Raw genomic sequence first — 17,095 nt, 5'->3', positions numbered from 1 at the left:
GGTTAGCAACTTTGATATAAATAAGAGGCCAAGTGAAGAGTCAGTGAAGAATGTTTCTGCTCTGCCAAAAGATGAGGCTATGGAAAAGTAATGACTGATCCAAGTGAGGTGTAATTATCTCTTACAATTGTGCTCAGGTGTCAGATCCCCAAACCCTGATTGCTCACCCATTGGTAAGTGGGCCAATTAACCCCATAACAATGCCCCTAGAACTTTCCGTACCTGGCACTGGGAGGACAGTAAAATTAGCTGCCTTGCTGGACTCGGGGTGTACCTGATGCATGATTAGCCCAGAGCCCTCATCATTTTCCCTGCATATATATTCTACTTTTGGGGCCTGCCATTCTGTTGGGGTGAGGGGGAGCTTATTCTCGCTTGGGATAACTTTTGTTTCTACTCTCTCCTCCCCTTTAGAAAGGAATGTGTCTCCTTAATCAGGGATACGGTTAGAGAGAAACGTTGCTGGAGAATACCTTGAGATGTGTGCCAACTGTGCCAATTGCCTGCTCATCAGACTACCTGTGGATTGTCTGGACATTATGACTTTGATGGGAGGAAGAATATTGCTAGGTTAACTATACCGTTTGAGCAGAATTTTCCCCAGAATTCACCTTGACTTCCCTACTGTCACTGACCCCTAATAAAAGTATCCTTTTGAGACAATGTCTGTTTCAAGAGTTCTGCTTTCTTGGGTGGGCACGAAGGGAGGCTCAGCCAATCTCAATGTATACATGGTTGTACTTTGACAATAAAGGTTCATGCATTCTTTCATTCAAGTGGGTCCTTACAACTGCTTTCAACTGCCCATTGGGTTGCTTCCAATTTAAAGTTCTACATTTTGGACTACAAGGGGCCCCTGCAGTATTCATGCAAATGATCAACAAAGTTCTACATAAGCACCTGTATAAAGGGGTTTTGGTTTACCTGGATGACATCCTTATCTACACCAAAACCAAAGATGAACACATTAAATTAGTCAGAGTGGTATTAAAAAAACTGCTCTGCCAAACTGTATGCCAAACTGTCAAAGTGAATTCCACAAAGATCGTATTGATTACTTGGGTTATTGTATATCCAGCAAAGGGATAGAGATGGACACAGAGGAAGTGAGAGCAGTCTTGGACTGAGCTCCTCCAAAACCAGGAAACAACTCCAAAGTTTCCTAGGATTTGCAAATTTTTACAGACAATTCATCCCGTCTTTTGCACAGTTTGCCCTACCAATCAGAAACTTGTTAAAAATCCAAGGAGGGGGGGGGGGGGAATAAGCCAAAACCCAGTCAACTATTAAAATGGACAGGAAAGTGTCAAGCAGCTTTTGAGAAATTTAAGAGATTTTTTTCTGTGGAGCCAGTTTTGAAACATCCAGACCCAGAACAGCTAATATATTCCAAGCTGATGCCAGCAATGTGGCTGTGGGAGCAGTTTTACTACGAAGAAATAAAGAAGGACCACCTTTGGATTGGCTGGATTTCACGTGGACATTATGACTTTGGTGGGAGGAAGAAGATTGCTAGTTTAACTATACCATTTGAGTGGGATTTTCCCAAGATCTTGCCTTGACTTTCCTACTGTCACTAGCCCCTAATAAAAGTTCCTTTTGAGACAATGCCTGTTTCAAGAGTTCTACTTTCTTGGGTGGTTAACTGAGGTGGATCTATAAGGGGCACAAAGATTAACAAATAATAAAGCACATTGATAAAATATTTAAAAACTGATCAAACAAGACCATGAAATGTATTGGTAATGTGTTAATTTATTGGAAAAATATTCAGGGCATTTTCCAATACTGCATTTTGTCAACAATTAACTTTCTGTTTTGTTCTGTAATAGTACTAAGCACTAGCACTAGCACTTAGACTTAAAGGCTGCTTCATGGCCCTCTCTGAGTGGTTTACAGAGTCTCGCATAATGCCACCCTCAACAATCCAGGTACTCATTTTACTGACCTTGGTAGGATGGAAGGCTGGGTCAACCTTGAGCCAGATAGAATGCCAATGGATTGACTAAGGGTGCAGTGAATTATTCAGAAATTAATGCAGAATACATAGTCAATCTGATTTCTGTGTTGGCTGTCTGGTGATGTCCATGTGTAGAGCCGTCTCTTGGGTTGTTGGAACAGAATGTTTGCTATGACCATCGTATTCTCTTGACAAAATTCTATCAGCCTGTGCTCTGCTTCATTTTGTACTCCAAGGCCAAACTTGCCCATTATTCTGGTTATCTTTTGGCTTCCTACTTTAGCATTCCAATCCCCCATGATGATAAGGACATAATTTTTTTTGTGTTAATTTTATAAGGTGCTGTAGGGCTTCATAGAACCATTCAATTTCATCCTCTTCAGCACCAGGGGTTGGGGCATAGACTTGGACTACTGTAATATTGAATGGTTTGCCTTGGATTCGCACTGAGATCATTCTGTCATTTTGGGGGTTGTACTGCCTTGTCGTGGCGAAGGGGCTTGCATAATTCAATGAAGCTATGAGCTATGCCGTGCAGGGCCACCCAAGACGGACAGGTCATAGCAGAGAGTTCTGACAAAACGTGATCCACTGGAGAAGGAAATGGCAACCCACTCCAGTATCTTTGCCATGAAAACCCTATGGACAGTACCAAAAGGCAAAACGATATGACGCTGGAAGATGAGCCCCTCAGGTCGGAAGGCGTCCAATATGCTACTGGGGAAGAGCAGAGGGCTAGTACTAGTAGCGCCAGAAAGAATGAAGCGACTGGGCCAAAGCCGAAAGGACGCTCAGCTGTGGATATGTCTGGTGGTGAAAGGAAAGTCCGATGCTGAAAAGATTTTTTCTCCATAGGAACCTGGAATGTAAGATCCATGAATCAAGGCAAGCTGGACGTGGTCAAACAAGAGATGAAAACTCAACAGTGGCCACAGGATTGGAAAAGATCAGTTTACATTCCAATTCCAAAGAAAGGCAGTGCCAAAGAATGTTCAAACTATCGCACCATTGCACTCATTTCTCATGCTAGTAAAGTTATGCTTAAAATCCTACAAGCTAGACTCCAGCAGTATGTGGATCGAGAACTACCAGAAGTACAGGCAGGATTTCGAAGAGGCAGAGGAACTAGAGATCAAATAGCCAACATACGCTGGATCATGGAGAAAGCTAGAGAGTTCCAGAAAAACATCTACTTCTGCTTCATTGACTATGCTAAAGCCTTTGATTGTGTGGATCATAACAAACTGTGGCAAGTTCTTAAAGAGATGGGAGTACCAGAACATCTTATTTGTCTCTTGAGAAACCTATATGCGGGCCAAGAAGCAACAGTGAGAACTGGACACGGAACCACTGATTGGTTCCAAATTGGGAAAGGAGTCCGGCAAGGCTGTATACTGTCGCCTTGCCTATTTAACTTATATGCAGAGCACATCATGAGAAAGGCAGGGCTAGATGAATCAAAAGTTGGAATTAAGATTGCTGGAAGAAATATCAACAACCTAAGATACGCAGATGATACCACTCTAATGGCAGAAAGTGAAGAGGAACTGAAGAGTCTCTTGTTGCGAGTGAAGAAGGAGAGTGCAAAAGTTGGGTTGAAACTAAACATTAAGAAAACCAAGATCATGGCATCCGGCCCTCTCAATTCCTGGCAAATAGATGGGGAAGAAATGGAGGTAGTGACAGATTTTATTTTCCTGGGCTCCAAGATCACTGCAGATGGGGACTGCAGCCAAGAAATTAAAAGACGCTTGCTCCTGGGGAGGAAAGCCATGGCAAATCTAGACAGCACACTAAAAAGCAGAGACATCACCCTGTCAACAAAAGTGCGTATAGTCAAGGCTATGGTCTTCCCAGTTGCAATGTATGGCAGTGAAAGTTGGACCATAAGAAAGGCTGAGCGCAAAAGAATTGAAGCCTTTGAACTCTGGTGCTGGAGAAGACTCCTGCGAGTCCCTTGGACTGCAAGGCGATCAAACCGGTCAGTCCTAGAGGAGATCAACCCTGACTGCTCTTTAGAAGGCCAGATCCTGAAGCTAAAACTCAAATACTTTGGCCACCTAATGAGGAGGAAGGACTCACTGGAGAAGAGCCTAATGCTGGGAAAGATTGAGGGCAATAGAAGAAGGGGACGACAGAGAATGAGGTGGCTGGATGGAGTCACTGAAGCAGTAGGCGTGAGCTTAAATGGAGCCCAGAAGATGGCAGAGGACAGGAAAGCCTGGAGGAACATTGTCCATAGGGTCGCGATGGGTCGGACACGACTTCGCAACTAACAACAACAACAAATCCCAGTATTGCTTTTCCTACTCTTTTATTGACTATGAAGGCTACTCCATTTCTTTTGGGGGATTCTTGCCCGCAGTAGTATACCTGACAGTCATCTGAATGAAATTCTCCCATTCCTGTCCATTTTAGTTTGCTGATTCCTAAGGTGTCGCTGTTCAGTCTTGTCATCTCTTGTTTGACCATGTCCAGCTTGCCTTGATTCATAGATCTTACATTCCAGGTTCCTATGGAGAAAAAAATCTTTACAGCATTGGACTTTCCTTTCACCACCAGATACATCCACAGCTGAGCATCCGTTCGGCTTTGGCCCAGTCGCTTAATTCTTTCTGGCACTACTAGTACTAGCCCTCTGCTCTTCCCCAGTAGCATATTAGATACCTTCCAGTGTCATATCTTTTTGCCTTTTGGTACTGTCCATGGGGTTTTCATGGCAAAGATACTGGAGTGGGTTGCCATTTCATTCTCTAGTGGATCACATTTTGTCAGAACTCTCTGCTATGATCTGTCTGTCTTGGGTGGCTCTGCACGGCATAGCTCATAGCTTCATTAGGGCTATTTTACAGATGATGCAGTTCCAGTAATAGTATATGAAGGGTTCTCTGCCGATCACATGAATCAGTAACGGGATGCTTAAGGTAAATTTATTTCCAGGTCAATTTCTGGTAACCATATCTATGCTGTGTCCAAAGAAACCTACATGGACCTATTACGGTGCACCATTGCAGGTCTCGCCTGCAACCCTGGGGTTCCATTGTGGTCTGCCATCTAAGTACAATAACAAAGTCCAATCCTCCTCAGCTTTCGGAGATCAGCTAAGTTCAACCAGGTTCTGCCACATGTGCTTAGCATTAGGGCACACATGTCAAACACAAGGCCCGGGGGCCGGATCCGGCCCGCAAAGTGGTTTCATGTGGCCCACGAAGCCATCCTAGAAACAGTGAGGGAACGGCCCCCACTGCCTTGGCCCTGGCCCAGAGACCCTCCTTCTGCCAGAGACCCTCAGATCTGTCCCACTCCTGCCCAGGCCCCCATAGGCACCCTTGAAGCAAACGATGTAGAGCTAGCCACGCCCACCCAGTAGGCCATGCCCACCCTGGCCACACCCACCTGGCCCCCTGAGGGCAACCACAATGCTGATGCGGCCCTCAATGAAATTGAGTTTGACACCCCTGCATTAGGGTATTTCCTGAAATTCTATCTGCTGGTGAGGAAGCACCATTTAAAATAGTGGATGCAAGAGGGGAAAAGGGAGGGTATTTAAATACAAAATTGAAGGGGCAGAAGGGAGTGGCATTATTAGTACCTGGAAATCAAGCACAGCTTGGTTGATTTATTCTATACTCTGTTATTGACTGAGGGGAGGAAGTGCTAATCAACTGTTTTCTGTGATTGTCTATGGAGATTCTCAGTCATCCAGGTCATGGTTATCCCAAAGTGTTTTTTCAAAAGGCAACTGGACTTTGTTTCCTGTGACCTATGTGGTCTTGCAAACATGCCTGTACTTAGAATATCTTGATGCCCACACACATCCAAATCAGCATTTTAAAATGGAATCAGAAGATGGATAACAATATGTATTGCCAGCATTGAGGGGCTTACGTGGCCTCTCATTCTGTTTTTGCTACTTCTTAAAACCTGCCTCTTCCTGTTAGGATAAATACGTCTTGTTTATGTTTTGTAAGTAGTGACAGAAAGACTACCCTTGTGGCTAACTGAGAAACTTGTTAAGTGAGTTTTGCCCCATTTTACAACTTTTCTTGCCACATTTGTTAAGTAAATCAATGCAACTGTTAAATTAGTAACGTGGCTGTTAAGTGAAACTGGCTTGCCCATTGACTTTGCTTGTCAGAAGATCACTAGAGGTGATCACATGACCCCGGGACATTGCAACCGTCATAAATATGAACCAGTTTTCAAGCATCTGAGTGTAAATCATGTGACCATGAGGATGTTGCAACAGTCATAAGTGTGAAAAATGGTCATAAGTCACTTTTTTTCAGTGTCATCGTAACTTTGAACAGTCACTAAATGAACTGTTGTAAACTGAGGATTACCTGTATTCTTTAAGTGCTCCTTAACTGTAATACAAGCAGGCTCTTTTTATTTATTTATTTATTTATTTATTTATTTATTTATTTATTTATTTATTTATTTATTTATTTTATTGGATTTGTATACCGCCCTATTCCCATAGGACTCAGGGCGGTTTACAGGGCAGTTAAAACCATGAATACAAAAATAAAAACAATTAAAACAAATTAAATTCAAGCCCCAAGAGTAAATCTAAATATTTTAATATTTATTCTGATAATCCAAGATCTAGATATCTGTGAATACGGAGATGAGCTGTAGTGCACAAGGACGACACTTCCCTAGTTTTACTGTGCAGTGGCCAAAGCGTGATAAGTATTAGAAGTGGGCTTCTATGAGGAACACATAGACCCTGCTTTATGCAATGGCTCCCTAAGCAACTACTTTTGTTCTTGGGTGCTCTCTGGGGTTTCAACTTATGTTAGAATCTGACTATACACTTGTATCCAGCACTTTGGATTCTCTCTTGATATCTTGATATTAGGCATGTGTCTGTTTTAGATCATATGCCTGATTTTGATCCACATAAACTAACAAATCAGTCCCAGATCCTGGGTGTGTGGCCCCTGGTTCTAACCTGAGACCTGTGTGTCTGGACACACACAGACTCAAATTTAGCTAGTTTCATAAAAACAGTATTTTATATTAAGCCTACTGAATTTTGTCAAGTGTTAGAGCATGTTGCAATGACCCTACTTTCATGTTCTTTGGACAAAATCATTTAGATCCATTTTGATCTGTCTTTCACCTTTGGTTTAGGGTTAAAATTACTTTGATCCCTCAGGAATTGAAATACACAGGAAGATGGGGAAGCTAATTCCTCTGGATCTTTCACAACGTGATATCCTTAAGAACCACCATGACAGAACAGGCATGAGAGGCCCCATTTACAGCCAATGAAAGATCAATGAAAGAACATGCTGTTCTTTCTAGAGAGAAACTAACTGAAAAACAGTTTTTTTAACAATACAAATTTAAAGAAGATATATATCAAATCTGTAGCAAAGGAGAAAAGCCAACTAGACTTCAGGAGAGCACGTTCTCTTCCTTACAGCCAGGAGGTGGCTCTGCAGCACAGACAACAGTGGAAACTCCATTTAATGTGAGATCTAATCCCACAAAGGCATCTCCCAAAGAGTGTGAAAACTGTAAGCAGATGTTTTTCTTCTTTTTGTTTATGGAGATGAGATGTATGAATGGGCCCTGACATATATATGCAAATCTAGCTACAAAGAAGGGAAAGGGCAAAAGAAAATGATATGTCAATTTAAGATGCATCTCTTATTGTGAAAGAATGCCAGCTAGATCACAGAGGCCTGCTTCTCAGTGATGCTTATGTAAAACTAGAAGGTGGAGGAGAACTGGGGCCCCTTTGTAAAAGAATTAAAAGAGTGTTGAGGAAGAGGAAGCAATGAAGGAAAAGGCATCTGGTTGGCCACTATTAAAAATAGATTACAAGGAGAAATTCCTTCAACCAGGCACTTCTTCAAGGTGGATGAAGTATTAACTGAGAGTTAACAGAATAACAGAGTAGGAAGGGACCTTGTAGGACATCTAGTACAGCCCACTGCCCAAGCAGGAGACCCTACACCATTTCTGACAGATGGAAGTCCATCTCTTCTTGAAAGCTTTCAGTGATGAAGCTCCCACAACTTCTGAAGGCAAGCTGTTCCATTGGTTGATTGTTCTCATGGTCAGAAATTTCTTCTTATTTCTAGGTTGAATCTCTCCTTGATCAGTTTCCATCTGTTATACCTTGTCTGGCCTTCAGGTGCTTTGGAAAATCGATTGACCCCCTTCTCTCTGTGACAGCCCCTCAAATATTGGAACACTGCTATCATGTCTCTCTGGTCCTTCTCTTCACTAGACTAGCCATGCCCAGTTCCTGTAAACGTTCTTTGTATGTTTAGCCTCCAGTCCCCTAATCATCCTTGTTGCTCTTCTCTGCACTCTATCTAGAGTCTCAACATCTTTTTTATAGTGTGGAGACCAAAACTGGTTGCAGTATTCTAGGTGTGGTCTTACTAAGGCTTTATAGAGTGGTACTAGTACCTCGTGTGATCTTGACTGAATCCCTCTGTTAATGGAACTTAGGACTACATTGGCATTTTTGGATGCCACCTCACATTGTTGGCTCATATTTAATTGATTGTCCACTAAGACTCCAAGATCCAAGTTCTAGAAGATGACACCTGAATAAATGTTAGAACCAGAGCTTTTTTTGTCATAGAATGCACTGGAACGGAGTTCCGGCACCTTTTTTCGATGGATTTTCCAGAGTTGCATTCTTTTCCTATTGTTTTCCTTCCTATCCTCATTTGTTTTTGAAAATGTCCCACTGGCGGTATTGTGTGAGCAGGGTCCCCTCTGGTGCTGTCTGCCTCCTCTAGGAGGAGCCATGAGGCACTGGAGCACCACAGCCAGAGCGTGGCTTGATTGTCTGGGTTGGACCATGTGATGTGGAAGCTGATGGTGGTGGTAGGAGACACATAAACATGGAGGCCATCTTTCAGGAGAGCCTTTTGCCTTCCCTTTCAGAAGGTGGGGTGTGAGGTTAAAAAGAGGCGAAGCGAGAGGAAAGAAAGGCGGCTGGCATGGAAGCTTGCCTGACAGTGAAACTTTGCTGTTTCGATTCCTTGGGTAGTTCAAAGGCTGGGATATCGATGAAAATCTCTTTTTAGTCTTTTATACTTTATATTCAAACTGCAGAGGAGAGGAATTAGAATAAAGCCAATGCCTTGTGGTTTGGAGGTATTATTATTATGAATATATATTAATTATGTATTGGTCAGATGTGAAGGTAGACCTACAGTATGAGGTTTAATCAGATCTATTTATTAAATTGGGTTTAACTTAAAGGTAAATTAAAAGTAATCTGTTCACTGACAAAGTTTCAACTTTAATTTCTTTCAAGTCAATATCCATATTAAACTCCAAATGTAAATTTTTCCACCTTGTTTGACAACTTCTTAAAAATAATTCAATCTTTTACAAGCAACCAAATTTTGTTTTATTGGACCAATTTCATTCCACATAGAAAGCTGACATTTCCACTCATTAAACTAAATGGGTATGCCAGTGGTAAATGTCCCAAAAGATTAATAAAATGCCTTCTTGTAATTTAAAGCCACACAGTGCATGGTAACATTAATAGTATTAACTTACCTTGAACAAAATCCTAGTCTTTTAGATACATTATAAATTGAAGGCTTTTTCCCCCCCAACTATAAAGGTAAATCTTGTAGGGTAGGCAAGGCGGGTTGTATGACGTGTGTGAGTTCCAGCACCTTTTTTTCTTCAAAAAAAGCACTGGTTAGAACCATGAAGGAGTGCTGCCATTTCAGTTTCTACATTAAAATATGCAAAATGTGCAAAGATTGTTCTACCTATCATACAATCTGCACTAAAGTCTAAAAGCCTATAAAAATGGAACAACTGTGTGCAAATATGCATTGCATACTGTAGCTATTGATATTTTGATACTTTCTGACTATATTATTGCAGTTTAAGGGGCTACCATTGAAACTGTTTTGAAAACTTAAGTGTCAAATTGAAGAAGTTAAATGATATGACCTCCAGCTTATGATACAATTTTTAAAAGAACCATTGAACAATGTTATTCATAACTGATGACATTTAAGATAAGAAGCATATGCTGTGAAAAAGAACTATTATCTTTTTTAGATTTTTGTAAATAGTTTAGCAGGGACGCGGTGGCTCAGTGGGTTAGGACGCTGAGCTTGTCAATCAGATGGTCGAATCCCGAGTGCCGCATAACAGAGTGAATGCCTGTTACTCGTCCCAGCTTCTGCCAACCTAGCAGTTCGAAAGCACGTAAAAATGCAAGTAGAAAAATAGGGACCACTACGGTGGGAAGGTAACAGCGTTCCGTGCGCCTTTGGTGTCTAGTCATGCCGGCCACATGACCACGGAGATGTCCTCGGGCAAGCGCTGGCTCTTCGGCTTTGAAACGGAGATGAGCACTGGCCCCTAGAGTTGGAAACGACTAGCACGCATGTGCGGGGGAACCTTTACCTTTTAAAATAGTTTAGCAATCTATTGCCTGGAGACTTTGTATCTGTTCTGCCTTCTTTTATGAGATTTTTCTGACTCCTTGTGCCAATTTTGGCTTCTCCTGAAAGTCTTAAATGGGCTGGATTCCAAATACCTGGAAATGTGTCTCTTTTCATATCAGCCCACCATGTTAAGACTTCATGATAAGCATCTTCTCCAAGCATCTGTTTGATAAAAGGGCAATACTGAGCAACAATGGGCAAGGCATCCTCTACAGTTATTATTGTCATTTTTGTTTAGCTTTTTTTCTTCCATCTTTATTATATTTATAAATAAGACTGCAAGCCTTATTTAACACAGTATTCCTTCCTCCTCCCATTTCCCACAGCAATAACCCTTTGAGGTGGGCATAGAGAGAGTGACTGGCACAAAGTCACCCAACTGACTTTCATTGCTAAGGGGGCACTTGAACTCATGGTCTCCTTCTTTCTAGCCTAGTGCCTTAACTTAGTGATCAAACTGGCTTTATCATTATTATTTGCCAGGCAAAAATATTTTTAGCTCACACATTTTAGTTTTTAATTCTCATGCAGATTTTGACTGTTATGTGATTGTGATGATTATGATCTAAAGTAGCCCCACAACCTACTGGATGAAAACTAACAATATAAATATTTTAAATATATTAAATAAATATCATGGCTTCTGAAGAAAGCTGCAGGAATTTTACTTTGTTGATGGTGTTGAGCATTTTGATGAGAAAGAGTGGCAGAGAGTGAAGACCTCAGGAGGGGAAGGACTATTAGTTCTTGGATAAAAAGCAAACAGAACGTTTGTGATGTCCAAACAAAATATTAGAATCACATTTTGGCTTATCTGGAAAAAAATGCACGGCCGTTTCCTTAATTCCTCAGCTTTGAAATCTGAATGGTAAAAAGTCTGAACTTCCAGGATTTTCTGAGGCTTATTCAGATTTCTCCTTTGCTGGTGAGCAATCCAAAAAAGAGGCTCTCATAAAGTCTGCATATTTATGAATGCCATGTATTATTGATTTGCTGGAAGTTTCTGAAAGCATTGCACACAGATTGCCAGAAAGTTCAGGTATAATGAAACAAATGTAATCATAATTGATTGGGGTTCATTTGCTCATCCCTATTATATTAATTACATCCACACCCTAGCCTCTTATGGCAAATGGGTGGTGGAGGAAATCAAAGACAGTTTAGATGTGCACATTTGATTATGGAAGTCATGCTTTTTTATATTTTAAAAATACATGTATTTTTACATATATTCAAACAACAAACAAACAAAAATGCTAAAGGCAAATTTTGTAAAATGTGATAATTATTTATATTCCTGTCCCTTTAATACAATACAATGGATTCAGTTAGAATTACTTTTTCTTTAAAAAAAACCATGGTAGAGATACAAGGAATTTTCATGGATTAGGAAATTAGTATACCTACAATTTAGTATGTGGAAAGAATAAATTTCATTTTTCTATTTCTAAAGAGAAAATCTGTCATTTGCTTTTTATAAGTTCATTAGTTTCTATTTGGTCCTCTTTGTTTTAGCCCTGTGGGTGAAGTGTGGGAAAAACTAGTAGCTAAATTACAAATGTGTAATTACAAAATTACAAATCCAAAATTCTAACCATAGTTCTTTTTGCCCAGGTCATACTATCTATTCTCTACTGTTCTTTTTTTTAGGGAAGGATATTGTTTTTTATCCCTTGCATCATGATGCTGTCATGACCAGAATGCATATTTTTCTGATTGGCCATGAGCACATATATTTTGTTGGTAAGAATTGATATGGGACCACAGCTGAATGCAGTGATTCTGAATGGCATATCCAATTGGCACAGAGGTAGAAGATTTTCGTGTGTTTGTTATGAAGGAGGAAAAGTTTCTGCTGATTATTGTCATTTTTACTAACACTAGCTTCACTAATGCAGTTATGTTTGGGGGAAAGGATTGTAAAATATGGAATAGGTTTTCTTATGGTCCTCTTCTAGGACAGTGTTTCAGCTTTACAATCTATAATATTTTAGGGTTTCCCGTTGATCTCCAGTCTTGTAGAATGTTTTTTCAAGTTCAGACAAGCTCAGCTAGATATTGCCACCAGCGATAATAAAATGGATTGTGAGAAGGAATTGAGTAATAAGCAATGTCTAATTTGTCTCATCTCATATCCCATTGGTATGGGTTCCAAAATTATGACAATGGGCACTGCATAATGTAACGCTGCAGATTTGTTTTGGCTTCAGAATATGAAGGCATAGGATTGCTTCACTGTTTCTTCTTGTTTGTTGGTTGGTTTATTTACTTATTCAATTTCTTTAGCCATCCATCTCAATCAATGGCTCTAGGAGGCTTACAATTCAATAAATATATTGCAATTTAATAAACATTTTAAAACAATTAAAAAAACAATAAAAACATCCAAAATAAGTATACATAGTAGCTAAGATATTTGGCCAGTAGCAATGAAGCCAGGAAATGGAATCCTTGACATTTTCACCTTTGTTTTGTCCACTACAGCAATGAATGAGGTATAAGATTAAAAATACTGAGATATAATGCAAATTGCAAAAAAGGTAATGTGTCTTTTTGCAATGGTAAAGCTTTTCAGAATTTGTGGGAAATCCATGCCCCCATCAGAGGGCACTCTTATCTCACTTCTCCTCTTGGATCCAAACCTTCAGTCATCTGAGGAGTTCCTTAAAGCCTTCACTAAGATGGGGTAAAAATGACTGGCATTTCCCCTCCCCCATTTTTATAGAGACAGATAGAAACTGAATTTTTAAAATTGGAAATGGTGACATTGGAAATAAACTTAGAATTAGTTTTAGTACTTGCAGCCTAAAAGGTATGTGTCTATTTAGTGTTAACCATCTATCCCCTTCTACTTTACTACTGCCATGTGCTATGATTACAGCTTTTAAGGAAAGCATCTGCTTGCCCAGTTGATGTTGTACTATTATGCTTTCATAATTTAGGAGGATTGGAACATAATTGGAGATTATGTTATCTAGTCCAATGCTCTGACCACATTGTCCACAAAGGAGAGCCCACCATCAATGTTTTATCCTTAGGTATGTTTTTCCCCCTTGATATACAATCAAATCCCACCAGCTTGTAATTTAAACCATTCTTTTTTGTCCTATCTACTGTCTACTGGAATAATTTTGAACAATTCTGCCTTGTTTTCTTATGTGACAGTCTTTCAGTTACTTAAAGACAGTTATCTCATGTATCATACCTCTTTTCTAAGCCCATTATAATCTTGGATATGTTTTAAATAGGCTCGGTATTAAACTGTGATGCAGATATGTGCACTTCCTCACTTATTATGCCAGGCAACTTCATCCCATTAGGTATTTTGGGCTTATTAATTTTGGTTGTTTGCTTATTTTGCAGATGACCAGACAAATCAATGCAATGTGGGTTGAAATTATGGAAGTCACTTTTGGAAATTATGGGAGAAGGGGGGATTATTCAGGAAGATTCAGTCTTTAAAGATGCTGTTCTAAAAGTTCTATGCTTAAGGAAAGAATACTACAGAAGTTGACAATTAACATTGTTGAAGGTCTAAATCTTCATCTGGGTCCAGTCCAAATAAACAAAATGGAGACTGCTTTAGAAAGAAGGTTGTAGTTTATTGAAGAGCAGAGCCTGACAGAAATGTGGCTCTGGGAAAGCTGGCCACATGTTGCTGGGAGTGGTGGGTTTTTATACCTTCTTGGGCTTTTATGGTTGGAGTTGTTCCTGTGGCATGAACTTTGACCTTAGGTTCAGTGTGCCTTTCTGATATTGGTGGATTAATCCTATTATGTCCTAAAGGTCATGTCTTTAGAGGTTGGCTGGGGTATGTAGATTTTAGGGGTCTTTGTCTTTTTAATCTCATCAGCTCCAAGCTTTCTGAATAGGATGATCAAATCTACATTTCTACAGACCTGGCCTCTGCCTGGGGCTATTAGAAAACTGGGTCTGCTTTTCTGCCTTTAAGATCCTTTGAGGAAATATAATATTCTGTCCTTTTAAATATTTCCTCCTCTGTGGTGGGGGCAGAGGCTGACTTCCCACAACATAAAATAAGAGTTAATTTAAAAAAAACAACAACATCAGGGACTCACTGAAAGAAATATATTTATTAATATTTAGATACAGACATTTCAAAGAATCCAATAATAATTGGGATATGGTCCCCCTTTATATATTTCTTACATGATGGGAGCCTATACATAGAAAATTATTTATTATGCATGGGTATTTACATTAGTGAGACTCAACAGATTTTGACCTGCTTTGGCTTCTTTAGAATCCTGGACAAAGAGGTCAGGGTCAGGGTCCCTGTAGCTGGAGAAATATCTATGCAAATAAAGCTGCAGTATTGAGGCATCTCTAGATGATAGGATATGACCAAAGAAACAGATCCATTTTCTAAGCATGCATCTCTTCATATAGATATTACATGAGTGTACCTATGGTTGAACCTGGATATGTCATCTACTGAATTAAAGGTAAGTCATATTACAAGAAGGTTTGCTCTAGAAAAGGCATCAATTTCAAAACCCAGTCAAAGAAGCAAACATATCCACAACATCAAATGCGTAAAAAAAAACCAAACGACCCAGGTACAAACTGTTATATTCAAAACAAAACTGCCATGGGTCTTGAGATTTGTTTATTTTATTCAATTTGGTGCCACCTGTCTCTTAGTGATTTTGGGCAGTTAGCAATACACCCAACAAGATGAAAACAGTGTGGACTTCCAGCTTGATGTCACAGCACTGTGGATGCAGGAAGACAAGGTTCCGTGTTTCACGCCTGAATTCGCTCTGCTGGGGGACCCTGGAAAGGGTAAAAAATCACCCCATAGAGGTGATGAGGAAGGAGGGGACACCTGTTGGATCGTGGGAGGGCAGTGGTCCTTCCATTTGATCTCGGGAAGCCCTCCAAACCAGCGAGGGAAGGACTGGGCATATTAATATGGCCAATCACAAAGCTGTTGACAGCCGAAGTCAAAAGCACCACCAAGCAACTTTCAAGCAACGCAGATGAAACTGGGTGAGACCTGATTCTCTCTTTAAGATTCTAAGTTTTATTTCCTGAGAAAGCTGCCCAAAGCATTTTTGTCCTGTGAGGAGAGAGGGTAGGGAATTTTTACCCCACCCTGTAAGAAAAGCGACGACTAACTACCCAGTGGAAACAGAGCAACCATGCTAATTTTAATCTAATTGGATATATATTCTTTTGAAATTTGGGGACTAAAAGTGCTCTTTTTTCTTATTGGAGACTGTTGTTTTTTCCTTAAAAAAATAAGATTTGAAAAACCATCATATAAGTTTTGGACTTAAAAAGCTATAAAATGGTGTGTCGTGGTTCTGATAGATGAAACCGGTAAAAGAACTTCAAGGCAAGAATTCTTCCTTAGAAAACATTTTATTAGAAAACAAAGTATCAGCACTTACATAGTTGAACACAAAACTGAGATTCCCTCCCCCCAGATACAAAGTAACAAGTTGCAATTTCCACCCCAGAAACGCTGTCATAAATCACATTCCCAAATTAACACAAGACACAGGCTTTTCTCACCAGCTCCTCAGTCCACCAAAACCTTATCAGATCATGTCCTTGAGTTCCCACACTTCTACATTGTTATGGCTAGCTCAGGGGTCGGCAACCAAAAAAAGGAAAAGAGCCACTGAGAACCGGTTCCATCACAAATTAAAAAAAAGTGGGAGCCGCGTGCGTGTGTCCATGCACGCGCATGCGCAAAAAAGTTTTGCGCATGCGCAAAATGCTTTTTTGCGCATGTGCGGATGCACGCGGTTGCCAATTTTTTTAAAAAGTGAAATGGAACCGGTTCCCGGTTGCCCGACGGCGACGGCCCCTCTGCAAAGCTGCCGCTTTCAGTAGCTTTGCAGAAGGGCCACGGCAGCTTCCTCAAAGAGCAGCGCCCCTGCCCATTCTGAGAGGTGCGCGCGCACCTCTCCGAACGACCGGAGGTGTGCGCGCACCTCCCCAAACCTTTGGAGAGGTGCGCGCGTACCTCCGCGCGAACGGGCAGAGGTGCTGCTCTTTGAGGAAGCTGTAGCGGCCCGTCTCCGAAGCTGCCGCTTTCAGCAGCTTTGCAGACGGGCCGCTACAGCTTCCTCAAAGAGCGGCATCTCTGCCCGTTCGCGCGGAGGTACGCGCGCACCTCTCCAAAGTTTGGGGAGGTGCGCGCGCACCTCCGGTCGTTCGGAGAGGTGCTTGCGCACCTCTCAGAATGGGCATGGGCGCGGCTCTTTGAGGAAGCTGTAGCGGCCCCTCTGCAAAGCTGCCAAAAGCGGCAGCTTCGGAGACGGGCCGCTACAGCTTCCTCAAATAGCGGCATCTCTGCCCGTTCGCGCGGAGGTACGCGCGCACCTCTCCAAAGTTTGGGGAGGTGCGTGCGCACCTCCGGTCGTTTGGAGAGGTGCGCGCGCACCTCTCAGAATGGGCAGGGGCGCGGCTCTTTGAGGAAGCTGTAGCGGCCCCTCTGCAAAGCTGCCGAAAGCGGCAGCTTCGGAGACGGGCCGCTACAGCTTCCTCAAAGAGCGGCATCTCTGCCCATTCACGCGGAGGTATGCGCGCACCTCTCCAAAGGTTTAGGGAGGTGCGCACGCACCTCCGGTCGTTCGGGGAGGTGCGCACGCACCTCTCCAAACGGGCGGTGCCACTCTCCATTTGGAGAGGTGTGCACGCACCA

This window comes from Vipera ursinii (genome assembly GCF_947247035.1).
Source record: "Vipera ursinii genome assembly, chromosome: 3".
NCBI lineage: Eukaryota > Metazoa > Chordata > Lepidosauria > Squamata > Viperidae > Vipera > Vipera ursinii.
The sequence above is the reverse complement of the archived record's forward strand: the minus strand, read 5'-3'. Positions refer to the sequence as shown.